The sequence below is a fragment of the Zootermopsis nevadensis genome, unplaced genomic scaffold, assembly GCF_977971745.1.
Source record: "Zootermopsis nevadensis isolate Lab colony 2312 unplaced genomic scaffold, Znev_1.0 Znev_ptg000024l, whole genome shotgun sequence".
Classification (NCBI taxonomy): Eukaryota; Metazoa; Arthropoda; class Insecta; order Blattodea; family Termopsidae; genus Zootermopsis; species Zootermopsis nevadensis.
The window spans coordinates 8,707,172-8,728,980 of NW_028259156.1; the positions used below are offsets into that span (position 1 = coordinate 8,707,172).

General features: G+C 37.0%; 1 protein-coding gene across 4 annotated transcripts in view; it reads right to left on the reverse strand.

The window, feature by feature from the left end:
• Positions 1 to 3,364: 3,364 nt before the first annotated feature.
• Positions 3,365 to 21,809, reverse strand: part of LOC110827981 (E3 ubiquitin-protein ligase sina-like) — a 635,101-nt gene continuing 616,656 nt past the window's right edge. For 2 of the 4 annotated variants that reach the window (XR_015536944.1, XR_015536941.1), the window contains one exon: positions 10,849 to 11,190. The gene's annotated coding sequence lies outside the window, so the exon portion shown is untranslated. Of the gene's footprint in view, positions 4,596 to 10,848; positions 11,191 to 17,732; positions 17,898 to 21,809 lie in introns of those variants that run through there. The other 2 variants (XR_015536943.1, XR_015536942.1) reach the window with 2 other exon arrangements.

The following is a 21,809-nucleotide window of genomic DNA, read 5'->3' on the forward strand; positions in this document are numbered from 1 at the left end:
TCTGGAAGACAATGGAACAATAAAACCCAAACTGGGAAAGAAGAATCTATGAGATGATAATGTTGCGTCATTATTGTGTTGAATATATACTTGCTCAATTTTATCAGTCAAATCACAATAAAATATTATTATTATTATTACATTTGAGTTTATATGGATCATACATCTGAAGATGGTTCATTTAGAACCGAAACATGTAGTGTAAAAGATGATGCTCTAATGTAAATCGAAATATTCGATAGAGAGCATCATTTTAATATATTTTAATATATTTTAAATATTTAAATGTTAATTGTAATAATATTTAAATATTTTAACATTTAATAATAATATTTTATTGTGATTTGACTGATAAAATTGAGCAAGTATAGAATCTAATAAGTAAGTAACAAATGGAATTATTTAAACGAGTATGAAGGAAGGACTATCATCACTCAAAGAACAAATGATACGCTCTAGAGCGCCAAGTACAGGTGTAGACAGTTCGGCTATAGACATGCTCCTTTACCTATCCCAAATTTTCTGCACGTGGTTTACTGATCGACCTCTGAAACAACGATCAATATCAAACTGTACGGTGCAACATTTCACAAGACAACCACCTTCACCTGAAAATCGATCGTCATTTTGGAAATACCCTATATGTACTCTGTTAATACTAAATTTCAACATACGTGTTTCAAATTTTCTTCCATAAAATTTCAAGAGATCAATCGTGTATTATAAAATTATATCTGCGAGTACTCTCATGAAGTAGGCAACCGTGTCATCAACCATTGGAATTTCCAGCACATTTTAAAGAAATCGCACTAAAATATGACCATACATAAGTTAATGGAAAAGAAATCAGTATAAGAATGCTGAAGCGAAACGAAAATACACTAGCATAGGAAAATGGAGTAGAAAGTTTTTGTAGCCTGTATTAAAAATCACGTGAACACACTGTTTACCTTGTATTAGTGTTGAAACAATCTTATTACACCAAAGCAAGAAAAAAAGTTAACTACCGAACATAAAACGGAAACAGATAAAACACTACTTAAATTACATTCAATAAACTGGGCCATAAAGCTTCTTCAACGGTCAATGGAGACTTCTATGAACATAAATCCCAAAGTAGAATGAATGCAAAACGAAGACAGTGAGTTAATTGCATTTGAGTATAGAGCTCTACTAAGTACAGATGTTATTTTACGACCTCACTCTTACACAGTCCGTTCTACTTGTTTGTGAAAGAGGCTAACTTATACTATACAGGGAACGCAAGACATAATAGGTTTATTGCGTATCAGTTCCTTGCATATGCATCGTATTTCAGACGATAAAACGTACTGTGACTCCTCTTTCTACTTTTAAGGCAGGCCTACTTTCTGTCTAAACCAGTTTCACCAAAAAGATGCTTCGTTACTTCCTCTTTAATGAACTTACGACTATTTTCTCGGTGCTGTAGCAAATTGTAATATTGCTTAACGGCGTAGACGGAACCGACTGTAAACCCATTATCTAAATGTGAAGATCCCAAAGCGAATTTTCCGACTGTAAAAAAACAAGGTATATTGCAAAAATCATAACGACAAAACAGGCTTGTTTAACCCTTTAAAGAACAGTGGCAACTATTTATGCCATCTGTTTTAACACTCAATAATGATTTTGTCCACAAAGTGCATTATGGTATTATATATATCTGAATATATGTGACAATGGTATATTCGTAAAGTAACACATTTCTTGGAAATTACACACCGTCATAATTTAATTAAAACACGACGTTTCGGAGACTGGAATCTGTCCCCGTCCTCTGGTAAAACCTACTCCGGACCGAAGACAGAAACTTGCTCTATCGATTGGGCACAACTGAGTAGATTTTACCTGAAGACGGAGACACGCCCGTCTCAGAAGCGTCGCGTTTTTAATTAAGTTACAACGACGGATAATGTCCAAGAATTTTGTTATTCTATACGTTACGTAGTGTTATGTAGAGTTAGTTGTAACGTCTCGTTGATTGATGCATGGGTGGACCTGCTTGAGTAGTTATATTTATTCTAATGTAACCTGATTGACTCTTGTAAATATTCAGTTGTGGTGTCCTGTGCAACGCCTGTATGGCAACACGTAGTCTTTACATTGGCAATGGACCGACATTTAAGCTGTTAAAGGTTTCGGAAATTGGGAGGATTCAAAGTAATTTACTCGATTCTAGTTCGAGAAGTTTCTCCAATCAAGATGTCCTTTTACAGTACGTAAACTGAACATCTTTTCGAATCTGTTGGCGTCTGAACATAATCCAGCGTTTCTACCTAGCTTAAGGTCCTAATCTTTTAGTATGGGCACAAAGCAGAGACGGTAGAGAGAAGCTGCCACTGTGATTTCCCCACCTTGGTACTGAGACACTGTACCACGTGATCTGGTTACATAACCTATTTCCTTAAAGCTCCGAACCCAACCTCTTAACGATCATATGTCAATAGTAAAACTTGTATCAGAAGTTGGTGAAAGGGTCCATCAGTCAAAGACTGTTAATGATAGGCAAAGATTAATAACAAACTGTTCCTCATCTTCATCCTGAAGTCTGATTCTATCCTGAGTTTAGAAAGCAACTTTAGACAAACAGCGACTTGGCCCCACTCCACTTCGTCATTATGGATGTAAAGAATCTTTGCACGAAGTCCCCCTTTCTCAGACATCTTAACACGACGCCTACGTAAGCGAAGTGGAGTTGGGGGCAGCCCTGTCAAGCGTCTGTGAATCTGATGACTGAAGTGAGCGGGTATAACCTCGGTAAGATATTTTTAATTAAAAAGTTTGACGTATACTGTTCTCTTAATTTTCATATTACCGAAATATTTCCTCGTGTGTCCGTAAAATATAAAGTTCTCTGCAATTTTCACGTGGCTCGAAGTTAGAGTTGAGTTTAAGGTGTTTCAAAGTCCTAACTGAAAGAACAGATACACATTATAAAAGTCTTAATTTTGATTTACACTTTGGTCGTGGAGAGGTGATCCAGTATAAATAATAAGCCAATAAATTCCGAAACGTTGATAATCTTAAAGTCGCCATGACATTACTACCCAGAAGACCAATATCGATATTTTCACTGCTGTAAAAACCTCAAATCTCGAAATATCAACGAGAACGTGGCTATAAAATATTTTGATTTCCAGATTAACCAGAGAGTATCTACGTACAATTAACGGGTCGATCATTGTAAACAAAAGTGTAGTTTATTTTGTTTAAGTTATTACCTAATTAAAATCAAAATGCTGATTTTATGACAACGAACAAACAGAATTTTTATTTGCGTTAGTTTCAGTCACAGCTACTTTGACAGTAAGTTCAGTGACAACATCAGCACACTTGTGACGTCGTTCAAGTAGTATTATAAAAAATATAGACTATTGATCAGAATATTATTATCATCGGAAATTATCTGAAAGTATGCATTAATTTGGAACTTGCAGCAAGGTTTCTTTAATATTTACATAATTACAGTGTCGTCTAATTTTTCGTATTACAAATGTAGGAATAGATTTTACAGTGGGCGGGATAAATGCTACGACACGATGTTACACCCTAGTAATTCTGTTACAGCAACATGTCTGTTAATGTGTCTATACCAGAGGTTCCCAAAGTGTGGGGCGCCCCCCCCTGGATGGCCGCGAGTGGTTTTCTGGGGGGGGGGGGTGTTGTTTGTATGAAAACAAATTTTTAACGAGATATGGAGAAAATTTTTTAACATTCTTCGCTTGGTTAAGGCAGTTCAGCAGTGGCAGCCATCAAAACAAATTATCGTCCTACGATGAACCTGGAAAACGACCTTAGGGCGGCCATTTTAAAACTCCAACCTCGGTATGATAAGTTATGTTCACAGAAGCAACCACATCCATCCCACTAATCCAGGTGTGAAGCATATATTTTATTACAGTTTTTTAAATTAAATGCTTTGAATAATATATACTAAATTATAAAAGAAATATATACTCATAGCTAAATTTTATGTCAAATCTGTTTGATTGCACTTGTTCTGGAAGGGGGGAGTGAAATTTATGAAATGTTTTATGGGGGGCGCAAGGTATAAAAGTTTGGGAACCTCTGGTCTATACCATTTAATTTGGGGTAGGTGTTAGAAAAATGAATTGTGTGACTGTATACTTACAATTAATTTGAAACAAATTTGAAGTTCTGAACAGATAGACCACATGGAAGAACTGCCGATGGCTATGTAACGCTGCATTGTGACAGTATTCTGGTCTACTATTTCGCTTCACTGCACAGAGAACAAATAATGGCAAATTGAAAGACAAACCAAGGAGCAGAGCGCGCTATTCTTGAAAGAATAAGACCAACATGGCTGGTTGGCGTGACAGTAATTTCTTTTAGAGTAATACTTTACGCAGGGTTTTTTTGTGTTGCAAGCCCACGACCATAGGTAATCCTTCGTATATGAGGCTGATGTGGAGCCCATTTTCTGTTGTCTTGTCTCCCTCTCCCTGCCCTCTAGGGCCCTCTACCGCATCACCACCACCCCGGGGAATCCCTGGCTCACTGCACATCTAATTCCTCCTATTTCTCTTCCTCGTGTTGGTCGCAACTCCAGACTAGAACAGAAGTGAGCAGCTAGGAAGAGGAGGGACTCAACTTGTATCTGTAGTTTCCAATGCGATGAAAGACAGAAACTGTTGCTAGCAATCCCAATGCGCATTTCATGGCACGCTGATGTAACCACATACTTCAGCGTTTATATGGCCGGGAAGTGTCAATGTGGCTTCTCCCACGTCAGGGATGTCCAAAAACTTCCAAACTACAAACAAGGTTATGAAATCTATTATATTTTGAAACAAATTCAAAAATCTGAAATTAATGTTCGATTCTCAGCCTTAAAAATCCTATGTAAAAACATGTTCCTGGCTTTGTGTACAGAGCTAAATTTTATTTTGCTGTATATGTTATAGTTTGGTATGATATAGTTCCGAATCTTTCGTAGACACATCGCCAGCGCCTGAAAATTAAAACATCAAAGCGTCATAAACACTAATTAATCTGTTTGGGTGTTAAACTTGGTTCCTCACATAAACAAAGAAAAATATGTGGAATAAGAAACAAAAGGTGAGATGAAAGACAGCAAGAAATTGCATAATTTCTTTATTCCACCGCTTATTATTGGGGTGAAAAACAGGAAATTTTTAACAGGCCTCGGAGAGGACAAAATGCGTACAGAAAAAAGTACAAAGACCCGAAGGAAAATGACTACTTGTGAATCCTAGAAGCAGACGGAATCATTCGTGTATTTTAAGTGATTTTTGATTATCATTTTATGTGTATAAGTCACCAACTATTTCTTATTTGTCTTATCATAAAATTATCGTCGTTTGTAATGATCTCGATAATAAACTAGTCAAGGCTTTAGGTTGAACCGTATGTAGTATGTGGCGGAAGATGTCCCTACCAAATTCTTTCTTTATCTGAGTGAATCTGACCTATTCCAAAACTGTCACCGGACTAAGATTTCTATTCCAGCTGTGTCAGAGACGTGCAAGAGCAAGAGATCTAGCATAACGTGGTAACATCTGCTCTCAGTTCTATGTGGACGATTTCAGCGTGATGTGGTGGTATACATACGAGGTGCGATCGGAAAGTTTATAGACTGCGCCTATAAAAACCCGTACACTTATCTCAGGTATTAAATTCATCCATCACCTTCGAAGTAGTTCCCCTGGGAGTGAACACAACGATCCCAGCGCCGCTGCCAAGCCTGGAAGCATCCCTGGAAATCTTTATTTGTCAGCCTGTCAAGCACCATCTGCGATTCTGCCTGAATCTCTTCTATCGTCTCAAATCTCCTTCCCGTTAGCTGAATTTTCATCTTTGGGAAGAGGAAGAAGTCACACGGCGAATAAGGAGGGTGCGGGATGACGGCCATGGTGTTTGAGGCCAAAAACTGCCGAACTTTGAGGGCGGTGTGCGCTGGCGCGTTGTCATGATGCGTCGCATGTGGAGTTCTTCCTTTAGAATCAGCTGACAGGTCCCATAGCCTATCCCAACAATGTCGCACAAGTCGTTGATGGTACGACGTCGATCTTCGTGAATGGCCTGCCGAATCTTCGTAACATTTTCGGGCGTTGTGCTCGAAGATGGTCGTCCAGAACGCTCGTCATCACGAACAGAGGTTCGGCCATTTTTAAAACGTGAATGCCACACAAAAGTTTGTGCACGACCCATTGCGGACTCCCCAAATGCTGGCTTTAGCATTTCATAGGTTTCCGTAGCCGTTTAGGCGAGTCTTTAGCAAAATTTGATGCACACGCCATTCCGAAATCGCAGGAGGGTCGGTGTAATGCACTACCAAAACGCCCGTAACTAAGAAACAAATGCTAATTCGATGATGCCGGCTGGCACACTGATTCACTATGAATGTAGGCCGCACCCCCTAGTCTTGAAACTTTCCGATCGCACCTCGTATTATCCGTTTCAAATGATGCATCTAGCAGCGCCTTAACCTTGTATATGGTCTTACGAGCCGAAAGTATGTCTCCTAGACCAGTGGTATTCAACCTTTTTTGTTCGCGTACCCCCAGATATAATTTCTCTTCAACTTTGTACCCCCAAAGTTGTTGGTGTATAATTTAAGTTATACATAGTATATAATCTACATCTAAAATAAATTAAATAAATTCCATTACTGATTATTCAGTGTCTATCATAATTTTTTTTTAAATTTCACGTATCCCTTAATATGTCTTCGCGTACCCCCGGGGTAACGCGTACCCCAGGTTGAAAACCACTATCCCAGACTACTCTGTGCAAGAGCCCAGAAGACAGCCATCTTTAAAAGCAATCAGTGCCCTCTGTGGGCCATGGTAGATAATAGCTTAATGCAGTTACTAAAGTGTGCTGCAAGCTCAAATATCTGAAGCCTAATAATAACCTTGAACGTTGCGTGCATGAATATATTTCTTCAGGCGTAATGTTACTCCATGGGTGAATTTTATGGTGTCCTATGCGACATTCATTCGTGCGAAGCTGATCAGTCCCAAAAAACTCCGATCCGGACAATTTGTTCATAACTATTTAAAGATCAATGATCCCTGAGTGCGTTAGAGGCTTATTCAGAAATTATTATTAGTTCAGTTCTATGGAGAAATACAGCTTTCGTTTCGAAGTGAATACCAGTTACAATCTTTAACTTATAAAATGCGGATTTAAATAAATGATTAATTCTTCCTGCGGCATTCGACAAAGATATGAATAGTTAATTAATAGGAAAAGTTTGCCGACCTCTTATTTATGGTATATCACTTGAAGAAACCAAGTGAATTTGTGTGTTCGTATGTGCGTATGTATATTTATGTGTGCTTTAGTTGCCAAAGTGGCTAAAAATTAAAAGTATATCAGTCTGAAAATGTTGTTATAAGCTGTAATCCTTTTTAATTGTAACAGCTGTTTCCTTTGCGTAAATCATGATGTTCCCAGAATATTAAACTTAACTGGATTATCTACTTATATTTCTTATCTATTTATAATTATGTATTGACTCCTCCTCACTCTATGTTTGTGCATGAGAATTTACTGCACAATACTTTCAATTTAGATATTTAAGTGGATGAAATAACTGTACAATTTTTTTTCGTCTCACGTGAAATTTCCGACACAGAATTCCGCAAAGGCCAGTCATTATCACGTGTCCACGCGTGTTGTGCAGATACCGTGCCAATCCAATACTAACCGCAGGCCAGTGTACCTCGAAAACAGTAATTCGTGAAACATGTGTCTACTGCAACTGTTACAAATATGCTACAGAGAAAGTCGTAAGAAGACGTGATATTAAAATTACGGCGAAAAGAAGGTTTATCGAATGGTGGTGTACACAAACAAAGAATGTATTTGTATTTGTATTTTATTTTATTGGTGGTTTAGTTAGTAGTTCAAACTATACAGCGTCGAACGACTGGATAAGATAGGAAAGGAAGCGAATGTGACCTAATTGAAGGAACTTTCCCCTTATCTGCCTGGAGGGACTGAGGAAAATAAAAACGAACCTCAGTCATGTCTGTGGACCTTCAACCTGTGACCTCCGGAATACGACGCAGGAGTGCCAATCACTCGGCCGTGGAAGTTTTAATTTAATGGCGATCTCCCATAGAAGATAGGGGAGTAAAACTACGGAGACGAACACAATTTGGCATAAAACAGGTCACTAATTTTATATTTTGATCTCTGTCTATTGGTCTAGATTAAATTAAGCAAAATTAAGCAACACTCATTATTTGGCCCGAGAATATTCTCTAGTTTTTGGATCTCTGGCTATAAAACACCTTGAGATATCTTTCTTCGTTAGTAAGTAACATAGCTCTCTCGATCCTGTAACATGTTGGCACTTTGTTTAGTTATGTTAACAAAAATACGTTATTGTGGCTGTCTAATAATTGTTTTATAGTCGTATAACGTTTTATGACTCTAACTGCATCACATTACAAACTAACAGTGGGATATTTTATTTTCACATATTTAAAATTATCATTAATTCAGCGTCTAACCGCCGTTTGAATATAGAAGCTGGTCTATCTGAAACGCCAACAGTGTATGTGGTTTAATATACCGTAAAGTTTATCGTTCTATTTCAGTTTTACTGTAATTAGCGTTGCACATCAAATAATTAACAGGAGAGTCACTTTAATTACGTTTTGTTACGTGTAAAGAACCGCACTAATTTTGATGTACTAAATTATAATTAATAGATTTATGTAAATTTTCGGCTAACTATTGCGTAATTAAGCATCTTATTCGCTTTGTGTTTGTCATACATTCTGATACAGTGGACACTAATAAATAAATGTGCCTTGGCCTGGCACGTAAGAGCGTAACACTAAATTGACACAACACCCATAAAATAAACGCGTAACTAGGAGGTCCTGTGTGAATGTCTAGTCTAATCTTTAATGTCTTAAATTATTTGACAGTTTGCCAGCAGCTATTAAATCGTGCAGGTAAAGTCTAATTTTGGTATATAATGTTCAGTTATAACCGATAGGTATGTTATTTGAAGCACAAATGTAATTTTAATGTTCATGTATTATTGTTTGTAAGTAACTGTATATATATATATATATATATATATATATATATATATATACTGGGGATACTGGATACTGGGAACGACCCGTTCTTCAAGTGCCTGAGCACTGCGGGTTCCAACTTTTTTTTTCGTTGGCTTGATCTATACACATTCGGTAGGACTCCTTGGATGAGGGATCGGCCCGTCACAAGGCCTCTACCTGTACACAGGACAGCACAACACAGAGAAAGGCGGACATACATCCATGGCTTGAGTGGGATTCGAACCCACGGTCCCAGTAACGAAGCGGAAGGGAAGGGAAGCCTATGTATATATTCATGTATCGTCACCAGAATCCACTACAAAATAATCATATAATGGAAAATCATGAATACTTTAAAATGTGGCATACTTAATATAGGCTGTATACACACACCTGATTTTGTGGTGTTCAATCTTCATTTAAAGAATTTTAATATCCCGGATAATTAACAAATCAAATGCAACTTTTATTTCCCTTTTTGCAGTATGGTAACTGTAATGTAATTAGCCCTAAAACAATTTATTTGTGGGCGAAATAAATAGCCATAAAAGTCAGAAAAACCGTTGGAAAGATGAATATATTTACACCTCTTGAACCTTTAAGTACTATTATGTTACCTTTGAAATTTATAGGCTAGAGCGTCTTATATTAGTTAAAAGTTTTAAGTTCACAGTCTCCGCACGGTCTGGGTCGTGGCTTTTGAGTTCCAATCCTATTCACATCATGGACGTCTGTCCTCGTCTTCCAGTGCAGGTGATGGCCTTGCGAGGGGCTGATTACACATCAAAGATACCCTACCAAATATCACGGATTCGGCCAAAGACAATCTCTAAAAATGACTTTTATTTGAAAATAATAATTTGTTCTAGCATTGCCCCATTATGTATGCTCTTTAAATTAATTTAGTTACAGTTTATGCTTCAGTCTTACGTTATTGCATCTATGTTATCCAAATTAATTGAGAGGAATGTCTTGTATCCTGGCCCCATTATTACTTACTAAGTCCTATGCGCAAATATATTACATAACAGTGCGTTGTGCACAAACCAAATTGCTCTGCATGAAACTAATGATTATACACTGCATCTCTAATCAAACTGTGGTACATGACCACACAATAGCTATTAAACTGTCTCAGAAACACCTAGCATGCGCCATAACTGCTACCGGAAATCGAATTCAGAGAAACAGAGCAGTCACTCCCTAACCCAAGTTTTATATTTGTATCCAGTTTTGATAATGCGATATTTGGTTTTATGTTTCAGTGGGTTCAATTTCTGTGCACGAAAAATATCGGTGGTTTCAACATTAACGCTGCTGTCACACAGAATTATGTTTCTGATATGTTGTTGATGATGATGATTTATGATGATATAGGTACTGAGTGCGTAGTTCAACACAAGACATAGGTAGTCAGTTGCATTTAATAACCTTTTACGTAAACATACATACACAACAAATATAGATACAACTGTGCACTCATATTTATAAAAAATTAAATTTAGATAAAGATAAATTGTTTTTTTATACAAGATGAGACTCTTTCTGTTTAATGAGTAATCGACGTTAACGTAAGAGGACACGAATTATAAGAAGCTGAAGGTTTCAGACTGTATACGACACCTTCTTTACCCGTTCTTGCAAAACTTCTGATGTCAGTACACAGCAACGTCATAAATCATCAGTTTCGTTTTAAAATAGTTGGTCATTATTATTTTATGACTCTGACGAAAGAATAATTTTTAGTGTCGTGAAACTGATTTAATGTAACTGCTGTCCATAATTGCTAGCCGCCTAAATCTTTAAACTATTCAGTTTTATTGTAACCAGAGAACTGAATCAGAGCATTAACAGACCTAAATTATTTTAAAATATGACAAAAAGAAGTTCAAAAAAACGACTGGAGTTAAGGTATATCACTTATGGTGCATAAATACGTACTACAAAACTCCGCAAAGTTATCTTCGGTGCCGAAATGTTCGCGATTGAGTGAAAGACGGCACAGTACGTTAGGGTGTCACATTATCGGCCTGTCATCATCGTGTCGCGTTCAGTGTGCGAGGTCGTTTGTCTGCAACATGTCCAGGCCTTGGACGGTCTGCAAGTAAAAGTTACAGCTCTACACATTGCAAATGGTTCTGACAGAATGGCAGTGGGTAAGAAAGCCCTCGTGTAGCCACGAGCACTCAGGGTGAAGAGAACTGGGACAATGAAAGGAAGATACGGATCCCGTGCCGGTACGGCGATGCTGTTCGATACCAGCTTATTTCATCGGCCACTCCGATGTTAAAGCATCTGTGGTTGAGGAAAGCAATGGAATTCAACATTCCTAAGCCACCGTCCCTTTCTGTTACCACCCAACACGCCTTCGCTCATCCTAACTCACCTCACCCTCTCCTTCGTACGATATTTGAATCAATATTTACCCTGCTGTGAGAATTCGCTCAACGTACAAACAAAATCTGAAACAAGAATCTGCTCTGGTTTCTCTTTTACGCTGCAAAGTGGCATTATTATCTGTTCAAAAGCATTATCCCTATGTCAATAATTGGATCACAGATTTTATAGCCACAAAACCTATGTTGGAGGTGCAGAAACACGAGTTTGGATCGTTATGCTTTTCGTTATTCCTTCTTGAGTCCACAAAAGTAAGATTAGAAGTGCAGAGAAATACTTTTATTACTGACGACAGATTTTTTCCAAAAAAAATCATTCTTTGCTTTTTCCCACCTGTGAAACATTATGAATATTCACGTAACGATCTCTGTATGAAGCAGAACAGATCAACCACTTCCCTTCCTATTTATTTATTTTTTTAACCCGGCTGTCTTCTGGGTTGTTCCGTCATGAAACCTTGGAGGAGTTTACCTACGCGTCAGAGGACCTTACTGCTTCCATCATCGAGGTTACCTTAAGATGGAAACCGCAAACACCTTTTAACACATCCTTAAATTTCTACAAGACTACGCAGCTAACATTTTAATTCTCGCCCCCGTGAGAACGTGAAACATTTATTTGTGGTTTATTAAACGATGCTGTCAATAACTAGGTTATATAGCACAGAACGACGGGATGATTAATGAATAATGAACTGGAAGGGATAATGAAGGATATTATCGTGACATAATTAAAGGTAATATCACAGCACTTGCCTTGAGAGATTATGGCAAACCTCGAGAACCCTCAGTCAGGATGGCCGGCCTCCGCAACAAGATTTTAACCTGGGACTTGTCAAACACAAACAGGAGTGTTAACCATTCGACGGTTTTAACGACAGGCTACATAACCAGGGTTCATTTCCATTCAAGAATAAGGAGTTTTCACTTCTAGATGGACACCGAGGCTCATCCAAGCTTCGCCAAAACAGTAGCCCTTTTCGTGGTGTAATAAGCGCGGAACCTAAAGCTAACATTTCTCCCTATCCGATGTTTAGAATACGTTAAACAGTAATTCCATTTAACAGCAGTATACGTTCTTTATCTGGTGGTTTAGCAAGGGGGAAATTTTATACGTTGCATTTCTTCCATAATGTTTATACATCTTTCGGATTTAAGACCAACTATGTTTTACCTTCTCATCTGCATTGACAGAAGAAAAGTCATTTGTGGTGATTTACGATCCTTCGCCTTAAAAGACTTGCTGATGACAGATCATGAAAATTACGTTTAGCAAATGGGGCACAGCGTAACAAACCGCTAGACACCAATTCCTATCCTGCGTCACATAAATCCATGAAGTAATGTAGGTGATAACCAGCGTAATAGCCGCCTACAAGCCTACTCTGTGTCATAACCCAGAAGACCACTATTAGCATATTGATAGCCGTGAAACCCCCAAATTTCATGCATAAATCATATACGAATACTCACACCCTACATTTTTCTTTGAGGTACGAACCTATTTACGATATATTATTCACATTTTTACTATGTTTCTCGAATGATTACGTTCTCTACGTGGGAATGAATGTTGTCCACAATGACACAACGTCCAAACTAAATACAATCGAAATCCATCCAGCGGTTATCGATTTTATCATGCAAACAGATAGACATATCCAGCCATTTAACTATAATTTCATGCACATCGTCCTAATAACGCATAATAATATGACTGTAACAGAATGAGTTGTATTGGATTGAAGTTAACGGTATTTAGATTTGGTGTAATGAACAGCTTTCGTTTTAGAGATATTTGGGTTGAAGTACCTATTTCATGACGAAGCGTTAATGATCATAATAGTGTCATTATGGATAAATTCAACTGTACGAAAAAACACAGTTGGCACAGAAAGTCTTACTTCCAAGATATCATTCAGCGAAAGATAGCTGAGTGGTTTCTTAGCAGGAGATGGAAACATGTATGTTACAATAATCTGAAACATATGGGAAAACTTTACCTTAACTTTCTTATATATTGTTTTACGAAACAAGTCCAGCGAAATTGATCAGAACGTCATAAACAGAAACTACTTTAAATAGGCAGCAGTCTTGAAACGTCTATAACTTTGTACTGTCCTTTAAGTCAAAACAAATAAACAAAAGGAGTCTTTATATCAGTACAACGAGAAGGGGAATAAGAAGAAGCACTACTGTGCTGTCATCTCTCACTATTCTTTTATCTTTGGCACTTGGTGAAGTAGTCGAGTGGGAAATTAAGTGTTCTGGGACATTTCTTTGGTCAGTGGGATAGCACGAGGAGGAAGAAGGCAGTAATTCAACTACAGTCTCTCTGCTACTCAAGTAATTCTGTTGAGTAGCTAAGTCCGTTGGTCAGACGAGACATGAAGAAAGAAGTCAAGCCACTTTTCTTTCTTTTCTTTTCTTTCCTGTTTTCTTGAAATTGCTACAGTCTGGGAAAGGATTGGATTCAACTGTTTGCTGAAGTGACTATCCAAGAGTGAAAAGAAAACTAATTCTACTCTGTTATACAATTGAAGTGAATCTGAGAAAAAATACACAGAAATCTATTAGGATCAACAAATCAGAATTCTCTGATGGCTTACTGTCAGTTTCACCTTTATGGTATGGAGAGTTATTCAGCTAATTTCAACACGTGGTTTTCTTTTATTGTGACTACCCTTATAGAAACGTCAACCATTAAATAGTTTACGAATGACTGGTCAGAAGGATGCACTGAAACTTCATGAAAGCAATTTGCAGATTTGAATGTTACATATTAAAATACAATATCTCCACTACACTTTCGCAAGGCGTATAATACCTGGTTAAAAAGAGTCATTTTAATTTCCGTTTTCCACTTCTTCATCACAATCCTCTTCATTTTACCGGCGAGCATTTTGAAGGATGAAGTTAATCTCGTAATCGTTGACAAGGGAAAAATTTCGAATGCAAATTATACAATGTACAATTTAAATAAATGTTTTCCTTTAAATTTCATAATTTCCTATACACATAAATGCCCAAGAAACTAATTATTCACTAAATATTATTGTCCAGTCATATTATTCATAATGTTATTTGGCGAGAAAATAATTTATTTTGATAATGTTTAAGGTAATCATGCAAATAAAGATGATTTTACAAATATCCACGATTAAAACAGTGTGTTTACAACATTAAGATTTTTTGTTATTATGAAATGGGTAATGTCTATATTTTTATTTAACAGTTAAATTTGGGCGTCCAAATTTAATTTATTAAGGATGGCTTTCTTCTGAGTAGTCTGGTAGAAGAATTTTTCTACCAGACTTCATGGCGCAACAACCCAGAAGACAGGCATCTTCAGACTCACCGCCGTGCAAACATCAAATCCTACTTTGAACTTACTAAATTGGTTCACAAAATAATAAACCTGTTCTCATATAAATTAATAATAAAAACTCATCAATACCGACAATGCTACGACACATCTGAGGTACTGTAACAACGATATAAAGATGTGATTGAAACAGGCGAACTCGACAGCATTTTTAACGTACAAATCTGAAGGGTAAGAGTTGATTTATGAGAAACAAAGGAAGGCGTACAGAAGCTGATCAATATGGAAGCCAAGACATAATTCGAAAAGAATTACGTCTAGAAACAAAGGGAATCGACATTACAGCCGAGGGGAAGGCGAGGGTTTTACTACCATCTGCACACGAACAGAAAACACTTCGAATTTCTGTTGTGTAAATCGAGAATGAAAGACGTCGTGTCGATTCGTCTAAGAATCTAATTTCTTGCCACACAGTGGCTCTTAATTCCATAATGGAAGAGACAGAACCGCTTGCGAATAAATTGTATTAACAATAAACAATTCACTGAGCTTTGTATTCCGTTCGTGTTTTCTTTAACAGCTCACAAAGACAGTGAGACGTATTTCGGTCGAAAGTATAATAAGTACAAAACGAATAATGACTCTTGGAAGTGATACACTATAACCTGAAATTATATATTAATAGTAATCGGTAGAATGATGATGTTGATAAAGCGTAAAACAAATTTTACGAAACTTGCATTTTATATTGTATGACGAACAAACTAACTCGAAGAAAACAGCCCTTCTTGTGAAGCTGACAGTCGCTTAGATCGTCAACAGATTCTCTCTCTTTTATCAAATCCCGTTTTCATTAACCCGTATCTATACTAAGTCAGATGAATCCAGTCCACACCCTCTCAATATATTTGACCAATATCCATTTTAATATTATAATCTATATCATTTGAGAGATCTATTCCAATCAGAATTTACGAAAACCGTGTACTCAAAATTAGAATATATATTACATTATTTTTAGTTGCTTTTGCAACGCTGCGGAACGTGTATTATAAAAAGATTTCCGGCTATAGCAGTTTAACGACGCTGCAAAGGTGCACACTGAGTCTATCACCAGAGTTATGATAAAGTGCTTACACATTGCCCTGATGATGGAATTAGCAATTACTTCTGAAACGTTGGTATACCACTAGACTATATGGCGTAGCAACCCAGAAGAGTCATCTTCAGTTGCATTTAAATTTAATGTTTATTGTGACGTAAATACATCTATATTTTAGGGTCAGTGTCATTCGGCAAAAATGTGTTACGAAAACGTGTTACGAAAAAGGGAAACGAAAAAGTGTAACTTCATTGTTATGTTACTTAGGAAACCTCATCTGTTTACTCAGCATTATTGTTACCGTGGAAACTTAATCTGTTTACTTGGCATTGTTATTACCTATAAAACATTACATTACCTTACCTTACATTACATTACCTTACCTTACATTTCATTACATTACCTTACCTTACATTACATTCATCTACCACAGACCCATCTTAAGCGTAACTAATTGAAGTTGAATAATCAATGTCTTAATCAAACTTATCTCAATTTTAAAGCATGTATGAAGGAAATATTTAGAATAAAGCCAATATATAAACTTCCTTTCCGTATAGAAGTATTTAAGTCAAATTCTCCGAAACCGTGGTTCCACTATCACTTTTTTATAAAGGAAGACGACTCTTTAACCACAGTTATTCAGTTTAATTAGAATATTTACTTCCACACATTATCTCAAAGAACAACTATCATGACATTTTAGTTTTGTTTCTGCTTTTCATATATAATTCCTACTACCATATGCCAAGATTTCTGAAATTTTGTTTGCTTTTAAGTAAGTAAATTTTGAAGGTTAATAATGCACAACCAATGCCTGTATAATTGGTCGGCAAAATAAATAGTTTTACACATGCATGTGTGTATATAGTGAATATCTTACTCAATATATCCGCAGATTACGATAGATATATTATGATACCAAAAAATATATTAATCAGTCTGGCCAACTAGAGCCCACAGTGGGCAGTTCACTTCGGTTTTTCCTCTGGTGTACTTGGCGTATGGTTCGAAAAGAACCGTGCAGATAACCCCAGAAATAGGAAACGGTAATTACGTTCGACTATTGACGCGTATATGATGGCAAATCCTGTGCAGTTTACAGCGTGTCTGGAGCATACACAGGTCCCCAACTTCGAACCACACGAGAGAGTTAATTTCAGTGGAAACTAAACAAACGATTTTGATCTAATAACGAGCAACAATCTCCTGCCCGTTGTGGAAACAACAGGAAATGTTGTTGAATCACGGTGTGCTGAAACTTCAACCCGGGACGTTAACAAGCTGACTTGGTGTGAAAATGTTTCAGTTGAATAACATCCGAACACGTGAAAACTACTGGGTTCAGTCAAGCTCAAGACGTTCCTAATTATATTTTCGCTAATTTGTTGTCGTGAAACGTTTTCATTATTGTTAAACATGATGATGGAGTGGATGCTGGTTCAGCCGACAAACTAACTTTAATTAGTTTTCAGAATCAATAATAAATATACAGTTACCGATGTTATATAACTCTTAATAATTTTCTGGAATCAAATTTTTAACAGAAGGTTATTTATTTCAATCGCTCGAAACAAAATATAAAACGTGATAAATTTAATATAAATAACTGAGTGCTGAATAATGAAGAGTATGTACATAAAAGAGCAGTGAAATTTTATTAAATTCAAACATGTGGTCTTTAACTTTGCCTGGCAAACAAAAATGAAGCAACAAACTAGCTCAGTATTTACAGCCAGACTGAAAAGTTATGTTAGCAAAATTTCTACTAAATGTAACACATACAGATTGTTAAAGAGAATGCATCTTACATGTAAGAAGAAGAATATATGATAAAAAAGGCTATGGTGTGGGTTGTTCCGCCATGTAGTCTAGTAGATGTTTACCGACGTTTCAGACGTCCTTGCTGCCTCCATCATCAAGGCGATGAGTGACCCAGAATACAGCCATATTCAGACTCACCGCCGTGAAAATCTCACATCCTACAACTCAACAACACTTTATTATGAGTTATACTACGTGGCTACACGTTTCGGCACGCTTACCTTATTTTCACGCTTAGATTCTTGGCTTGAAAATGATAAACTCGTATTGAAACATGTAGTCAGATAATGCAACTCATAATAAAGTGGTATGTAGATTGAAAGCGACGTTAATATTGAGTACTAATAATTGGCTATAAAACGGGAAATTGAAATACAAGTACGATTTGGACACTTCGCCATAGAAATTAGACGGACTGGGAATGACCGAGTTAAATTCGTACGAAATTCCTATCGGAAATGTAAAGGCAAGAGCTAGGTACAGATATGAGTTTAATATTCGAGATAGTATTCTTGTAAATTCACAGCTGAAAAAATGTAGCAATGACAAAAACAGAAATTTAATTCTGGTGTTAATTAACAGCTTCTTACAGTTAAAAAATCCGTTTATTTTTTAAAAAATGTGTTCCAATACCCAGAGCACTTTCTGTTATGATTTCTAGTTTATAAAATATCACTATATTTTCATGAATATGTGAATTACGGTTTAGAGTATTCATTTCCATTCTTGTATTTTCCCAGGCTCTTCCTGTTTTCTGGTTAGTTGCTGAATAACTTGAGTGAAATTCTTTAAAATATTTATTGTGTCCCATTGCGTCCTTTATTTTAGTCTGATTTTAAATATGCTGCATGCACTTACACTCTTCTTTAAAGTAATTGCTGTTATTCACACACAAAAATATATTTTTTCAGATTCCAACTTTTTATGAGCATATGCCGTCCATAAAACCACCGAAATGACAGATCTCTTCTGCGTTTCAACAGCAAACTAACGCAACAACGCCTGCAGAAAAATTCAAAACTTAGAACATCGCATAGATAATTCAAGAAGAGAATTGAAAGCGTGCATCTGTGTTGGAAGTATCGGAAGCCATAGGAACACGAGGAGAGTGGTGAGGGGTTGTCGAGGGAACCTTGATGGATTACGTGGCTTGTAGCCTGACTATGAGAAATAGCTAGGCAGCCTGCGAGATGTACCACTAGCACCGAATGTTTGTTCGTAGACGGCCAAGCCCTATGGCTATTCGTAGAGAGTCCTATTTGGGCCCAGTTCCTAGTGTGTAAGTTCTGTTCGATCCACAGTAGACGCTGTACTGTTTTACTTCTGTATTGACAGGGAGGAGGTAGGCAAGAGGAGATAGATGAATTGTTTGTAAAAAAAATCAAATTGTGTGCATTACAATAGATCGTTATGTATTTCTGGAGGAAAAAGATTATTTAAACACTTATTCTTTAAAGACGTAGGCAGGTTAAATTAATATCTTCTTGCAAATAGGACGAGTAAATGAAAATCATACATAAGACATACATACAGAGAAGTGTGACTTTTAACGTGTCATAATAACATAAAATATTAAAATGCAAAAACCGAAAATTTGTTAACAAAATCATATATGTTCATCAAAAGTAATTACAAGGAATTTTTCGGACATTAGTTGCTGTCTTGACTTTTGATAAAAAAAATACGACACTGTCGTATAGGATTCTCATAAAACTTTCCAGTGCAGTCACCACTGGCCTCAAAACTCATGCATATTTAAGTTACACAATAGAAACCATTCATTTCCAATAACACGTAATTAACACCGTATTTATGTACATCGTAACGGAAGTTATTAACTGTGCGCTAGTTTGCCTGCAGTCAGGATACGATATTTCATTATTAATTTGACGTGCAACTTAACAGTAACTTTGGCAATTAATATCACACCGCTGTTGGTCAACTGAGTTCTGGACCTTCTGCTTATGACAGCAAGAAACCCTCTTCAATAGCACCCAGATCATCTTCCATTCCTGAAGAGAGGGTTGCCACTTTCTCATCGCTCTCCGCACCCTCCCAACTCATTCTCACTGGAGCGTTTAAGGCAAGGCACCCATAATGAAAGCGTGAATTATTGATTTAAAGGCAGCTTAAGGAGAAGAGGGGTCCAATATCACATGGGCGGCTAACCAGCCACGTACAAGGTTAGTTAACATCACCACCATCCTTACGAACAAGATTAAGTAAGTTACGTATTACATGTAAAACTTCTGCAACAACTTCAGAGTTAACAGCAACATTATACTTTTGTTTGTATTTTGCGAAACACAATTTTTTGACAAAGATTCCATGAAAAGTTGTTACTGTACTCAAATTTATTCCACGAGTAAGTAAAAATAAATATTTAAAAACATCGCGCCCGAGTATTTAGTTTCGAAATCTCAGCCAGAAGACCTATTATTTTGACTGAATTTCTCCATAGTTTTACTCACTTTCTCTAAGGATAGAACGGTGCTAATTTTTAGGTTAATTGGAGATAAACCACGTCCCATCTGCACTGTTAGGCTATAAAACACAAAGAGTTAGCAGAATTTGAGATTTTCAAGGCTTTGAGTCCGAAGAATATTCTTCTGGGTTGTAGCGCCATGGACAACCCAGAAGGCAGCCATCTACATAAGCAGTCAAGTAAATCAACGATTCTTATGTATCATGTCTCCTAGGCGCGTATTAAATCCTGCGAAATGTCTATTAAAATTGCTCCATTCTTTCGTCTATTAGTTTACCTGAACAAGTAGCAGCTTCGTCTCTGTGACCTCCGAAAAGGATAAAGTAATAGAAAAGCATTTAGAAGTTCCTTACTGAAAAGGACATGAAAAACATTTCGAGAAGTTGCACATTTATATATCTACAGAACCATCGAGATCTCTCCAATCAAACTGACCTCTGAAGAAAAGGCTTAGATGGATCTGTAGATACATAGGTCTAAAGTGACCAACAAGCTTGCTTTTTCCTCTCTCAGTGGTTGGATTTCTACTCTGGATTAACGCGACTGATCGTTAGAAACATTTTATAATTCCTTAGTATTTGTTTTAATTATACATAACATTTTACTTCCGATGTTTTTAGAGTTCGCTCACAGTCACCAAAGACAATATTTGACATTTCAGTTTATCCTGCCATTCTCTAACCCTGCTTCATATTTTCGTCTTGCCTCCTACTGTCCACTGCTCTCCCTGCTTCCAGGCTTTCTTCATCGATTCTTCCTCTCTTCTGCCTCAGTCAACTTCAAATGTTACATGTTACGTTCACCACAAAAGACAATGAATCCAAAGGAACAGATCAGAATAGCCCAACTGCACTTAGAGAGGAATGCGCCTAGAAGTTTCGCATCGCATTTGTATGATTCTACACATAATTACTAAGACCAATGTGAAGGACACACTGCTCACAGCACATGGACCTCAAACAAGGTTGACCCCTGTTAGAAGTTCTGAGTAATCTAATTCTTCAATTCCGTTTCGGGTTTGGCGTACACGGGAGACAAATCCTGACATTTGACTACACAAATACCGTGTATCTCATTCCGCAGCATCCCTACATGGAAAAGTTGTTGCCTCCATTCCGTGGAGTCCTGTCCATGTCAAACAAGACATGGCTTTCCAATTTCCTAGTAACTTGGCTCACCGCCAGATTGCACTCAAACTCTTCGACTGGCTACTTTTCTTATTATCTGTAAGTATTCTCCCTTCCGGCGATTCCATTTTCAAACCCTCCCCCCTGTTTCGATTTTCCTCCCAAAACTTTTTGTGGTATGCAGCCTATATGTCCTTGGCGAAAGAAGTTTTGAGATTGATTATGTGTCTAAGTCGCTGGAGCTGGACTATAATTTAAAACGTGTCGTTCCAACTTACTACCTTGTCATGAAGCTGCTTCTTTTAGGCAGCCCAAAAACGGAATAAGATAATAAAGAAATTTTCAACACGCCTACATATATAACAAATTTATAGTTACAGACTGACTCAGTAACAGCTACAAAGACTTGGTTATTTCTTATCTTGTGGCAAATACCTCACACAGTTTCGTCGTAATTT